We start from the raw sequence: 13659 nt of genomic DNA, 5'->3' as shown, positions 1-13659 counted from the left end.
TTGACCACTTGGACAATAGAGAAAGCAAGCCTCTGAAAAATTTGTAGAAAAAACTTAAGAGACTTGTGTTCTATACTTAATAAGGTATATAACTAGTGCATAAGATAAAAACAAACAATGAAATGCTTACAAACATCAGGAGCCAGATGATGAAAGGAATAGCAATAGTTAATATTGCTTCATCGATGAGTGGTTGGGAGTTGCTTTCATTATTGTTCTGCTTGTAAGAATCCTTGCCCCAGGGAGCATGGGGCAGCTTGTAGGGAGGAATGAAGAGGAAATACAGGGAGTCCCTCAAACTCGCTTTTACTCTCTGTGATCATATTGGGCTCCCCCTCTCCCCAGGTGTCATAATCACTCTGACACTATAAACAGTTTTGTCAGGTTAACATAAATGGGGACTTGGTGCTTTTGGACATCGTACCATTTTTTATTCTTTCCACCCACTTTAATTCTGAATTCAAGGTAATGTTGAGGAGGGTGTCAAGGCACATTTACTAAAACAGGCAATAGAGAGAAGGGCTGGGTTTAAATTGAGGGACTTCTCACAACACCTCAGATCTGGTATTTCTGTGTTGGCTGGGTTATTTTTCTTCATGGGTGTGGAGAAGGTGCTGGAAAGTGTGTCTACACTCTGCAATTTGGAGAAAAGGAAAAAAAGTCATTTCCAGAACCACACAAATTCCCAAGTGTCTCTCCTATAATTTTAAACTATGGATAGAATTTAAGGTCTTTAACTAATGGGATCCTCATTACTTATCCCTCATTATTTTCTCCTCAGATCATTTTCCGGAATAATCCTCATTTCAACATTTCATTCTGATATGCCCACAAGCACACTCATGGCTCATGTTCAAACCACATCCCTTTCAAGCCAAATAAACCTATTCAGAGAAACCCACAGTGTCTCCAGCATGTAGCCTTCATTACTCTCCCAAAGTGACGTCTTTCTTCAGGTACATCATAGCAAAACTTTCTTCCAAGAAAAACAAACAAAAAAACCCTCACTAGACCCTGGTTCTAATTACTACAAGCAGGAATATCTTTCTTTCACATTTTTGCTCTCAAATGACTTAACATCACTAAGGTGGTTCGACGTGCCAACTAAGTGAACTTCACCAGCAATCAGTAAATTATTAATGCTTTCTTTCTTTTTTAAAAGCACATTTATTACCAACTCAATGGCTGGCTTCTTTATTGAGTGACAATTAGCAATTTCATAAGGAATTAGATAATATGAAAATGATTTTTTTGTACATGAAATTTCCTTCAGGGAGGAGCTAGCATCTAACAAACATTTGCTAGGGTCAATGAAGAATGGACAGGCACCAATTAGTCTATAAGCATGGAATCATGACAACCAAAACTTGGGGAGAACTTAGAGATAATTCACAACTCCATTCCTCTCTCCATTTCTCCCCTTTCTCATGTCACAGTTAAAGATGATAGATAATGACGGTGCCTGGGTGGCTCAGTGGGTTAAGCGTCTGACTTTGGCATGATTTCAGGGTCATGATCTCAGGGTCCTGGCATCGAGCCCCATATTGAGCCCCATAGCGACCTCCCCACTTAGTGGGGAGTCTACTTCCCCCACTCACTCTGCCCCTCCTCCTGCTTGTTCTCTCTCTCAAGTAAATAAGTAAATCTTTTTCTTTTTTTTTTTTTTTTAAGATTTTATTTATTTATTTGACAGAGAGAGACACAGCGAGAGAGGGAACACAAGCAGGGGGAGTGGGAGAGGGAGAAGCAGGCTCCCCGCAGAGCAGGGAGCCCGATGCGGGACTCGATTCCAGGACCCCGGGATCATGACCTGAGCTGAAGGCAGTTGCTTAACCAACTGAGCCACCCAGGCGCCCTCTTTTTCTTTTTAAAGATTTTATTTAGTTATTTGAGAGAAAGAGAGAGAGAGAGCATGAGCAAGGTGAAGGGCAGAGGGAGGAGCAGGGTCTCCACGGAGCAGGGAACCCAACGCGGGACTCAATACCGGGACTCCGGGATCATGACCGGAGCCAAAGGCAGACACTCAACCGACTGAGCCACCCAGGTGCCCTTAAATAAGTAAATCTTTAAAAAAATAAAATATGATAAATAATGAGACCCAAAGGGTGAAATGACCTACTCAAGATCACACGGCAAGATAAGAGGACAGCCAGGCCTGGAATGAACACTTGTGATCTTTTTTGATGCAGTCCCCAAAACAGCATGGAGCCCTCTGCATTGTCTGGGAACAGGTTTGCCTTTCTGTGTACAACTTGACCCAAGTTATCACCTGATTTCTCCCCTTGCCTGGGACGAGTACACTTCATATATGTCCTTAATTAAAGAGTGAGTGGAGAAGGTAAGAACTCTCCATTGAGTTGCAGGGAGTTCTGCCATCTAACTCAACATCTTGGATCTGGGGCAATACAGCCCAGATGAGAGGATGCTGAAAGAATTTGGGCAAGATTCAGTGATTCTTCCATTTGCTCACTGCTCTCCAGAACACTCCTAAAGATAATGATAATGAATAAATGTTAATATTTATTAAGTACTACTTATGCCTGGCACTGTGCAAAGCACTTCATAGGTGTTATCTAATAAACAAATTTGTGAAGTGGTGCTGTTATTATTATCTTACAGATGAGAAGAAAGACTTAAAAAAATTAAGTCCCTGACTCAGGACTGGGCAACTAGGAAATCACTGAGCCAGATGTAAACCCAGGTTTTCGTACTTCCAAGACCTATGTTAACTGCTAATGTATCTGAAAAGATGGACTCCAATGGAATGCATTTCTCTCTTCCCCTAGGATGAAGAAAAAGACATCATGAATGTTGTCACTTGATTTCTGTCATGATAATGACATCTTCATTTGTTTGACTTCTTTTGAGATTTTGAAAGTCCTTTCATATGCATTTTCTCTTTGGATCTCTGTACAACCCAGTGCAGGAGCTAGGGAAAGGTAAAATGATGCATATTTTAACAGCCCCATCTATAACTGACAGATATCAGTCCGTACTTGAGAAACTCCAGTACAAGCCAATAGGAGAGTCTCATTTCTGTATGATTAATATTCAGGGTACTCTGGGTGACCGGCTGGGTATGAGACAGGCTAGACATATGGGAAGCATGCTATTGGGTGTGTGGCTGGCTGTGATAGGGTACTACCCTTCTCTGGTTCTCAAAGGAGACCTAGGGACTTAGCAACCTGCCCACATTCATGCAGATAGTGACCCCAAACCATCTGTCGCCACAGGCCCTGCTATTCCCCATTCCCTTGCTTGGGTTTTCTCCCATGTCCTAACGACTCCTTAGTAGACATATCTCTCTAGCTTAGATCTCACAAACTCCAGATCACTTTTCCCTGTTTTTAGAACATCTGTACATAGATGGGCCACCCACAGTCAATTTAAGTTGATTTTAAAATTTTAAAATTAAGTCTAAAATTGAGTCGATTTTATCACTTCTTCACCCTACCTCATTTTTTCTCCACTTTTTTTTTAACCTTCCTCCTTCTCTTTCAACATTTCTGTCTTCCATTACCTAATATGAAATATGAAATTAGAGACCAACCACTGTGCTAATGTTTGGGGACACAACGAAGCACATTAACAGACAGTGTCTCATCTCTGGAGTTGTAGGTTAGGGAGGTAGACTTCAATCAGGCAAAGCAAGCTTGCACACTAGGGTAGCTGTTAATAAGGCTTCACCTGGTTGGGAGGTCAGGGAACGCTTCTCTGAGGGAGTGACACGGCCTAAAATCTGAAGGAGGTAGGAGAAGACAGGTAGAAAGAACAGTCTATGATGAGGAAACATCATGTGTGAGGGCCTTGTGACAAGAATGAGCATTGGAGGGCGGGGCTGTAGCACCAAGGTTGAGAGGGAGAATGATGGAGACAATGGAATGCCCACTGCTTAAATCCTTCAGTGGCTTCCAGGAGCTTTCAGAATAAAAGCAGATTGACCAACATGGCTTCCTTCCCTTTTTGTCATCATGCTCCCAGAGGGCTTTTGCATACCCTGCTCCCCCTTTGCACTTGGATCTTCATTCTTTTCTCCCCCCTGTCAGTGTTATCTAGCATTTATTAAACATTTTCCAAGTAGTAGGCACCGTGCTAAGCTCTTTTCATTTATTCTATTCTAACTCTCACGACAATCATGTTCAATAAGGAAAGCTATTATGTCTGTTTTACAGGTGAGGTCATTGGGACAGAGAGAATGAGCCACAGACCAGAATCACAACAGCCTGTGGGTGGCAGAGGGAGGTTTGGAATAGCACCTGGCTCACTCCAGACTCAATGTGCTTAACCATTTATGTGCACTATTTCCCATACACCCCTGTCCTCTGGTCAAAGCTTATTCATCCTTCTGTCTCTGCTAAACTGCAGTTTCCTTAGGAAACTTCCCTGCCTTTCCCAATTGGATCAAATCCTACTGTTGCAAGCTCGAATTACCCCCTTCCTCTCTAGCATCACGGCTGGGATTTTAAACTCAAGTGGTCACACTCAGTCACTAGTAATAGATTGGACCCTATGAAGGCAGAGTTCATCTGATTTTCATTTCTTTATTATAGCCTCTTTTCCTAACAAAGTGTCAGTTATTAAATGCTCAATAAATATTTGACTACTGGATGAATAAACAGATCCCTATATCTTTGATGAGAATGTGACTGGACTGTAAGTTGTTTTTTTTTTAACCCAATAACTTGGTCTCTTTAGGTTGCCGTAACAAAGGACCAGACACTAGGTGGCTTTAAACGACAGAAGTCTATTTCTCAAAGTCTGGAGGCCAGAAGTCTAAGATCCAGGTGCCAGCATGATCAGTTTTTAGCAAGGGTCCTCCTCTGGGTTGCAGATAGCCACCTTGTCATTGTATCCTCACATGGCAGAATGAGAACTGGCTGCTTCTCTGGCCTCTTTTTATGAGGGCACTAATCCCATTCAGGAGGGTTCCACGCTTATGATCTAATTCCCTCTCAAAGGCCCCACCTCCAAAATACCATCACATTGGGATTATGGTTTCAATATGTGAATTTTGAGGGGACACAAACTTTCGATCCATAGCACCTAACAATATCTTTGTAAAGTCAATAGCTTCAATATCTCTATACGCTAATCTCATTGCTAAGTACTGTATTTCCATTATCTCCTTGATTGTATACCGGAGGAAGTAAGGGTAGGAGTGAGGTCCAAAAGATTGCCCCAGGACACCCAGTTGGTCAGTGGCCGAAGGACATGGTTCCAAGTCTGACACTGCCATGTTCCCTCCACTCTTGTAACCATCTTTCCAAGTCAATCAATCTGCTGCAGCATGGGTCCTTATGGTGACTTAGCATTTACTGTAGGGATATAATAATTATATTACAGATTCGTATTTTATATACTTTGAGGTTGTTTTGGTTTTTAACATCATAAATTGTGGTGCACATTCTTTTTTTTAAATTAACTTTTAATGTATTATTTGTTTCAGGGGTACAGGTCTGTGATTCATCAGTCTTACACAATTCACAGCACTCACCATAGCACGTACTGTGATGCACATTCTTATACATTTGTGCTCTTGTCTAATTCCTCAAGGTAGTTGGTGGGTAAAAAATTGGCAAGCTTTTGATTCAAATCGGCAATAGCAGTACTGAGTTTTTAGTAGTACAGTCTCTTACCTGACTGTTTTCCAAAAGAGTATTTCTGCCATTGTGCCAACAAAGAAAAACATGACTTAAAAAATATTCTTTGCATTTTGGTTAATTTTTCTTGAATTACAGAAAGAAAAAGATAGTAGCCTAGTCCTCTTTGGGCCTAGTCCTCAAGGCACTCTTTTGAAGTATGGAATTTAGTATGTACTCCAACTGAGGCAGATAAATAGAAATGCGTGTAGCAAAACAGGCTGTTTATTATTTATTTGATATTTATATTCCAAACATATTTTTCTTTAATAGATCTGTATAAACTTTTTAATGTTTTGCATAATCAAATTCTTTTTTAAAAAAAGATTTTATTTATTTGAGAGAGAGAGAGATCACAGAGGGAGAGGGAGAAGCAGACTTGCTACTGAGCAGCTACCCAGATGCCCCATAATCATCAAATTTTTAATGCTGATGGAACTCTATACTTAAAAGAACTTTTCTTACCAGCATCTCAACTGCATTCTTTCATCTTTAAGATCCTTGGGAAGGTGTTGGAGAACACAAATGAACTTGATCTACCTTGCTCTGGCAAAAACTGGATGGGAAGGACAAGGGATAGAATTATGCCTTTTCACTCGCAAAGATTTAGGAATTCCACTGTGTTCTTGGATCTGTCTCCTTTAGGCCAGGTGGATAGTTTCAGTCTTTCCAGAATGCTCTTTTGGGCTCTGATGAAGTCAAATTAACATTTAGTTTCGACACTGATAATACTCTAAGCGACAACATTCTGTCCACCGCACAAGCCAAGACTTATTTTTTTTTTGAAAAGTCAAGAGAGGGCATATTTTCTCACATGATATCCTTTAAAACCCTGTCATCTCACTGAATTTTTAAGGTTTGCCTTGTGCCTTTTAGATGTAAATCCTCTTAGGAATTAGAACACTTTTCAGAAATATATTTTTTTCCTGGAAATGTAATATTATAAAGAAAGCCGGGCTGTTGATTCCCTGAAGTGTTAGGCATCATCCCAGGCACAGAAGTTCAAATGCTTGTCTGCTGGCTTGGAGCCAGTGAACACAATGATGGGGAACACTGGAGGCTTTGAAAATGCCCCATGGGGATGGATGCTGTTTAACAAGCAGGATGCCCGGGTTAGAGCCCCTGGGGTAAGTGGCCATCCTGGTTATTCCTTCCTAGGATAGCGACCAAACATCCTGGAGTCCTGAAAGTCAAAAGTGAGGATACACACGCCATTCCAGAAGCAACATTTCTTTTTTCCTAGATACACTCTTAGATAAGACACCTAACCCCTCTGGAACTTCAGTTCCTCATATGTAGAAGATGGGACTGAGGTATGTGATTGTAAAGGCACTTTCAACAATAAAACTGAACAACTTTATGTTTTAGTCTTTCAATTTAAAAATGAAGAATAAGCCAGTCTTCTAAAAACAATACCATATATTGCTGCTGGAAAGATGTCAATATGATAAGCGACCTCCACTCAACTACTACAGATTTTTTCCTTTCTCTTCCTACCCCCAGCCACTACACATACGCACGGACGCACGCACCAACACACGCGTCTCATTAACTATTTAAAATATCTTCAGGGGTGCCTGGGTGGCTCAGTTGTCAAGCGTCTGCCTTCGGCTCTGATTGTGGTCCCAGGGTCCTGGGATCCAGCCCCGCATCTCCCTCTCCCACTGCTTGTGTTCCCTCTCTCGCTGTGTCTCTCTCTGTCAGATAAATTAAAAATAAATAAAATATATTTAAATTTATCCTAGGAAGTCAAGTGTTAGAATAGAAAGGGATATCAGGAGATAGAAGGGAGAGATGCCTTTTGCCTGGCATTTGAGTTGGGGTTTATAAGACACTCTGTGTCTTCTCTCCTCTGATCTTCCTCTTACCTCTTTTCCAAGCTCCCTTCTTTCTGCATTTAAAAGCTCCGACATGTTAGCTGAGAGTCTTAACTAAGAAAAAGTGGCTGGTGTTGAGCCAAATCTTCCACAGCGTTTTTCCATGAGGAGAGCTTTTGCTTTTCGCCTAACTTGACCACGGTCTTCGTCAACAGTGTAGAATTAAAGAGAACTTTGCTTTCTGCTGTCAAGGCTCTTCTGGAAACATCAAAAAATAAAGTCTCAGCTGCTGGTACTTGGGCCAATTCTAACAGGTCCAGGTTTTTTTTTCTCATCTCCTGCTGGTTGGGGAAAAAGTGATGGGAATAACAATGGAAGCTTTGTTTTAACCTCAAAAGTCTCAGTTAAGTAAAACTCATGTCTTATGTAAAAAAATCCTTATTTAAAAAAAAACCCTGAAAGATTAGGGTGAACTGTCATCTATCTATAATTCATATTAAAATGCTTCAGAAAAAATACAGAAGCACTTAAATGCGGCAGATTGTTAATGTAGGCGGTGGGTCCATGGTGTTTGTCATGCTAGGTCTTCTTTTCTGTATGGCTAAGAATTTTCATTTATTTCACACACATTTCAAAATTTCATTCTTATCCTCTCAAAAATTAATTAAAAAATTAACTCTATTTTTATAAATAAGGAACCAAAGTGTATTGAATTAATTCAGTATCCTCTCTCCCGCATGCTGACTTGCTGGTTCTTCGAAATGGTAAAGTAGATAAAACCTCTTTGCCTTATTACCTGCTCCACCCACTTACTTGATCCAAGAGAAATTATCACTGACAAAACAAGCTTAATTTTATGGAGGCCCTGACTGGAAGTTGGAAGGCTAATTCATTGGGGAGAAAAAGAGAAACTTCTCTTTATTTATCTTGTTCTCTCCAACTAATTGGAACACACCTGCTTTTTGGGAAAGAAACAGCGGGGGGTGGGGTGAGGAGGCGGGGCAGCAAGATGAGGCCTCATGGGGATTTTTCACTTGCTTAGAAGAAAATGAAATTACCGTTTCTCAAACAAAACACACCCAGTTGTACATTTAAAAAATAATATTGATGACCAAAGAAACTTGGTGTATGACTCAGAATTTGAGAAGAAGTTGTGGGTTACTTAAAAACTAGTTTTAGGGGGCGCCTGGGTGGCTCAGTTGGTTGAGCGACTGCCTTCGGCTCAGGTCATGATCCTGGAGTCACTGGATCGAGTCCTGCATCGGGCTCCCTGCTCGGCAGGGAGTCTGCTTCTCCCTCTGACCCTCCTCCCTCTCATGCTCTCTGTCTCTCATTCTCTCTCTCAAATAAATAAATAAAATCTTTAAAAAAAAAAAACAAAACTAGTTTTAGGGCCTATGCATCTTTTTTCCATTCACACATTATCTTAATGTTTCCCAGCTGAGTAGAGGATTGTCCTGTAAACCAATGCTTCTCAGGCTAACGGGCATCTGAATTAACAGAGGATCGTGTTAAAACGCAGATGCTGATGGAGTAGGTCTGAGGTGGGGCGAGAGTCTGCATTGCTAACCAACTATACCCAGTGGTGGTGATGCTGCTGATCCGTGGACCACTCCGAATTAGCACAGCAATAATCGAATGTTTTTCGAATGCATTTCTGCTACTGAAATAACAGGTGGCAGGAGGAAGTTAGTTCATCTGACTTTCTCTTACCATATGAAATTTGAATACTAGAATAAGGCCATCAGTTGTCAATGGGTGCAATATTGCCCCCAAGGCGGAGGAAATTATTTTGTTGGAGGTAAAAAAGCTTAAACAGATATATAGTACACTTGATCCTTGAACGGCAGGGGTTTGAAGTGCGCAAGTCCACTTATACGTGGATTTTTTTGATAAATACAGTACTGTAAATGTATTCTCTCTTCCTTATGGTTTTCCTAATGACGTTTTCTTTTCTCTAGCTTACCTCATTGTAAGAATACAATATATAATACATGTAACATATAAACTATGTGTTAATATACTGTTCATGTTATCCATAAGGCTTCTGGTCAAAAGCAGGCGATTAGGAGTTAAGTTTTGGGGGGAATCAAAAGTTATGTGCAGATTTTCGACTGTGTGGGGGGTTGGTGTTCCTAACCCCCACATTGTTCAAGGGTCAACTGTATATCAGTGATATTAAAATGTCATGGTTGGGGGGTGTCTGGCTGGCTCAGTTGATAGAGCATGCCACTCTTTTTTTTTAAAGATTTTATTTATTTTTTGACAGACAGCGAGAGAGGGAACACAAGCAGAGGGAGTGGGAGAGGGAGAAGCAGGCTTCCCGCAGAGCAGGGAGCCCGATGCGGGGCTCGATCCCGGGACTCCAGGATCACGACCTGAGGCGAAGGCAGACGCTAACCAACTGAGCCACCCAGGCGTCCTCGTGATGGAAATTTTTTATTGTAGAAGACGCTGGGTTGAATTTTCCAGCTTGTCGAGCATCTAAATATTGTGGATTGCAAAGGAAAGGGATGAGAATAAATATAGAATGATTATCAGAGATGACTTATACCAACAGGAAAATTAACCTGAATTGAATAAAAAACAATCTGATTACAAATAAGTGAGAGATTTACAAACTGGAATTGTAAATACACTCCCTTTTCCTGATGTTTTAAATGTTCACTACCTTCTAAATGCATTTCTTTATACTCTTATTTATGTGTAATTATTTTTCTAAGAATGAGGTAATGAGTCCCCTTAGCTCACACTTGATGCAGAGAATATTCTAATTAAAAACGCATAATTCCATTTAACTATGGATATGTGCTAAACTACCTCCCATATCCAAATGGCTATGTGGCCAACCCACGGTGTAGCAGGGAGATCTAGTGCCTTCTGCTAGGTTAGGGAGCCCAGTGAAGGCACCTGTTGTCATCTCCATGTGAAATAAAATGAGAAATCATCCAAATCTGGGCCAGAACGAGTCCCACCCATGAGGGTCACAGTGTGAAGGTTACTCCCGATAACAAAAACCGACCTCCTTGAGCGTACCCATTAATGAGCTGAATGCCAATGCTTTAATTGTCCCCAAGTGCTACAAGGTATTATAATTACTCCAATTTTTAATGATTAATTAGAAACGTGAGGTGCAAATAAGCTAATACAAGTCAAGGATTAAGAAGTGGAGAGCAGGGATTTGAACAAAGGCAGCTTAGCTCTGGAGCTGTGCTCTTACTGGTGGTTCATGCTGGTTGTATGCAACTAATTTGGGGGTGGTTTTAGGAGATCAGGACTCAACTGGCCTCCTCTAGGGCGTGCCAAGGTTGACGGTAAGAGGCAGGAAAGTGTGATGCCCAAGGGACTGGGAATAAGGTATCCTGTCAAAAGGCCAACCAGACTAGTTGGGAATTTTTAAAAAACGGCTTTACTGGGGCGGCTGGGTGGCTCAGATGGTTAAGCGTCTGCCTTCGGCTCAGGTCATGATCCCAGGGTCCTGGGATTGAGCCCCACATCAGGCTCCTGACTTAGTGGGGAGCCTGCTTTTCCCTCTCCCTCAGCCTCTCCCCCTGCTCATGCTCTCTCTCTCTCTCTGCGTGTGTCTCAAATGAATAAATAAAATCTTAAAAAAACCCCAAACAAACAAAACAGCTTTATTAAGATATTAGTCAAGGGGCGCCTGGGTGGCTCAGTCGCTAAGCATCTGCCTTCGGCTCCGGTCATGATCCCAGGGTCCTGGGATCCAGCCCCACATCGGGCTCTCTCCTCCACGGGAGGCCTGCTTCTCGCTTTCCCACTCCCCCTGCTTGTGTTCCCTCTCTCGCTGTGTCTCTCTCTGACAAATAAATAAATAAAATCTTAAAAAAAAAGATATTAGTCAAATGCTATACAATTTACCCATTTAAAACATAAATTCAGTGTTGTTTAATATATTTACGGGGATGTGAAACCATCACCACATCTTTTTTTTTAAAGATTTATTTATTTATTTTAGAGAGAACGAGCAAGTGGGGGGGAGGGACAGAGGCAGAGAGAGAATCCCAACCAGATTCCAAGGCACAGGGCTCTATCCCAGGACCCAGGATCATGACCTGAGCCAAAATCAAGATTTGGCCACTTAACCAACTGAGCCACCCAGGCGCCCCAACCATCACCATATCTAATTTTAGAACATTTTAGTCTCTCCTAAAAGAAACTTAGTATCCGTTAGCATTCACCCCCAACTCTCAACCCCCTTTCCCCAGTCCTAATTAACCACTAACCTACTTTCAGTCTCTATATAGTTTCCTATTCTGAACACTTAATATAAATTGAACCATACGCTATGTGATCTTTCGTGATGGGCTTCTTTCATTTAGCATAATGTTTTCTGGACTCATCCGTGTTGTAGCATGTATCAGTACTTTATTCCTTTTCACTGGTGAATAATATTCTGTTGTATGGATTCACTACATTTTGTTTTTCATCCATTAGTTGATGGACATTTGGGTTGTTTCCACCTTTTGGCTATTATGGCTGATGTTGCTATGAATATTCAGGTACGGTTTTTGGTGTGGATGTATGTTTTCATTTCTCTTGGTGTATGCCTGAGAGTTGAATTGCTAGGTTACATGATAACTGTACGCTCAACATTTTGAGGAACTGCCAGACTGTTTTCCAAAGCAGCCGTACCGCTTGACATTCCCACCAGCAGTGTGTAGGTTATGGTGTCTCCATACTCTCCTCAGCTCTTGTCAAAACTGCCTTTTTAATTAAAGCCAACCTAATGTGTGTGAAGTAGTATCTCATTTGGTTTAGACGTGCATTTCGCTGATGGTTAATGATGTTGAGCATCTTCTCCTTGCTTTTCATGCCTGCTGGTTATTTTGTGTATCTTCTTTGATAAATGTCTATTCAAATGTTTTGCCCACTTTTAATTAGATTAGTTGCCCCATTTTTGTTATTGGGTTGTGTTTTTTAAATATATTCTGGATACAAATTTCTTGTCAGGTATGTGATTTACAAATTTCCTTTTCCCATTCTGTGGAAATCTGTTCACTTTCTTGATGATTTGTGCACAAAGTATGATGTAGTACAATTTCTTTTTTCTTTTTTTACTTATGCTTTTTTTTTTTTTTACATCTAAGAAACCACTGCTTTAACTCAAGGTCAAAATGATTTACTCCTGTTTTCTTCTAAGAGTTTTCTAGTTTTAGCTCTTTCATTTAGATTTGTAATTCACTTTGAATTAACTTTTTGTATATGTTGTGAGGTAGTCATATAACTTTTGTGTATGTTGTCTGGTATGGGAGATATATCTTGGTAAATAAATTCCATTCTCTGCATGTGGATATCCGGTTGTCCCAGCACCATTTATTGAAAATATTATTCTCTCCCTATTATGTCTTGATACATTTGTCAAAAATCAATTGTCCATAAATGTAAGGATTTATTTTTGGACTCTCAATTTTTCCACCATTCTATATGTCCATCTGTAAGCCAGTGCCACATTGTCTTAATTACTGTAGCTTTGTAGTAAGTTTTGAAATCAGGAAGTATGAGTCTTCTAACTTTGTTCTTCTTTTTCAAGATCGTTTTGTTATTCTGGGTTCTTTGCAATTCTGTATGAATTTTACAATCATCTTGTCAATTTCTTCAAAAGCCAGCTGGGATTTTGATAGGGATTATACTGCATCTACAAATCAAGTTGGGGAGTATTACCATCCTGACAATATTAAGTCTTTTGGTCCATGAACATAGGATATCTTCCCATTTTTTAAGGTCTTTAATTACTTTCAGTGATGTTTTATAGTTTTCAGTGAACAAGTCTTGCACTTCTTTTACTCAGTTTATACCTAAGTGATTTATTCTTTTTGATGCTATTGTAAATGGGATGGGATTGTTTTCTTAATTTTATTTTCAGAATTTTCAGTGCTAGTCTATAGGAATAGAAATTGATTTTTTATATTGATCTTATATCCTGCAACCTTCTTGTACTTTATTAGTTCTAATACTTTTTTAGTGGATTCCTTAGGATTTTCTATGTACAATACCATGTCATCTGCAAATATATTTTTGCTGCTGCTTTTTCAATCCAGATGCTTTTCTTTCTCCCTTCCTTCCTTCCTTTTTTTGAGGGGGGGGGAATGCTTCATGAATTTGTGTGTCATCCTTATTCAGGGGCCATGCTAATCTTCTCTGTGTTGTTCCAATTTTAGTATATGTGCTGCTGAAGTGAGCAC

At 40.4% G+C, this 13659-nt stretch overlaps 1 non-coding gene across 1 annotated transcript; it reads right to left on the bottom strand.

The window, feature by feature from the left end:
- Positions 1-13552: 13552 nt before the first annotated feature.
- Positions 13553-13659, bottom strand: LOC118018918. Its single transcript, XR_004681512.1, has one exon. It is a non-coding gene; the product is annotated as a U6 spliceosomal RNA (small nuclear RNA).

The sequence above is a fragment of the Mirounga leonina genome, unplaced genomic scaffold (genome assembly GCF_011800145.1).
Source record: "Mirounga leonina isolate KUSES-001 unplaced genomic scaffold, KU_Mleo_1.0 Mir_172, whole genome shotgun sequence".
In the NCBI taxonomy this organism is placed as follows: Eukaryota; Metazoa; Chordata; class Mammalia; order Carnivora; family Phocidae; genus Mirounga; species Mirounga leonina.
The sequence above is the reverse complement of the archived record's forward strand: the minus strand, read 5'-3'. Positions and strand labels throughout refer to the sequence as shown.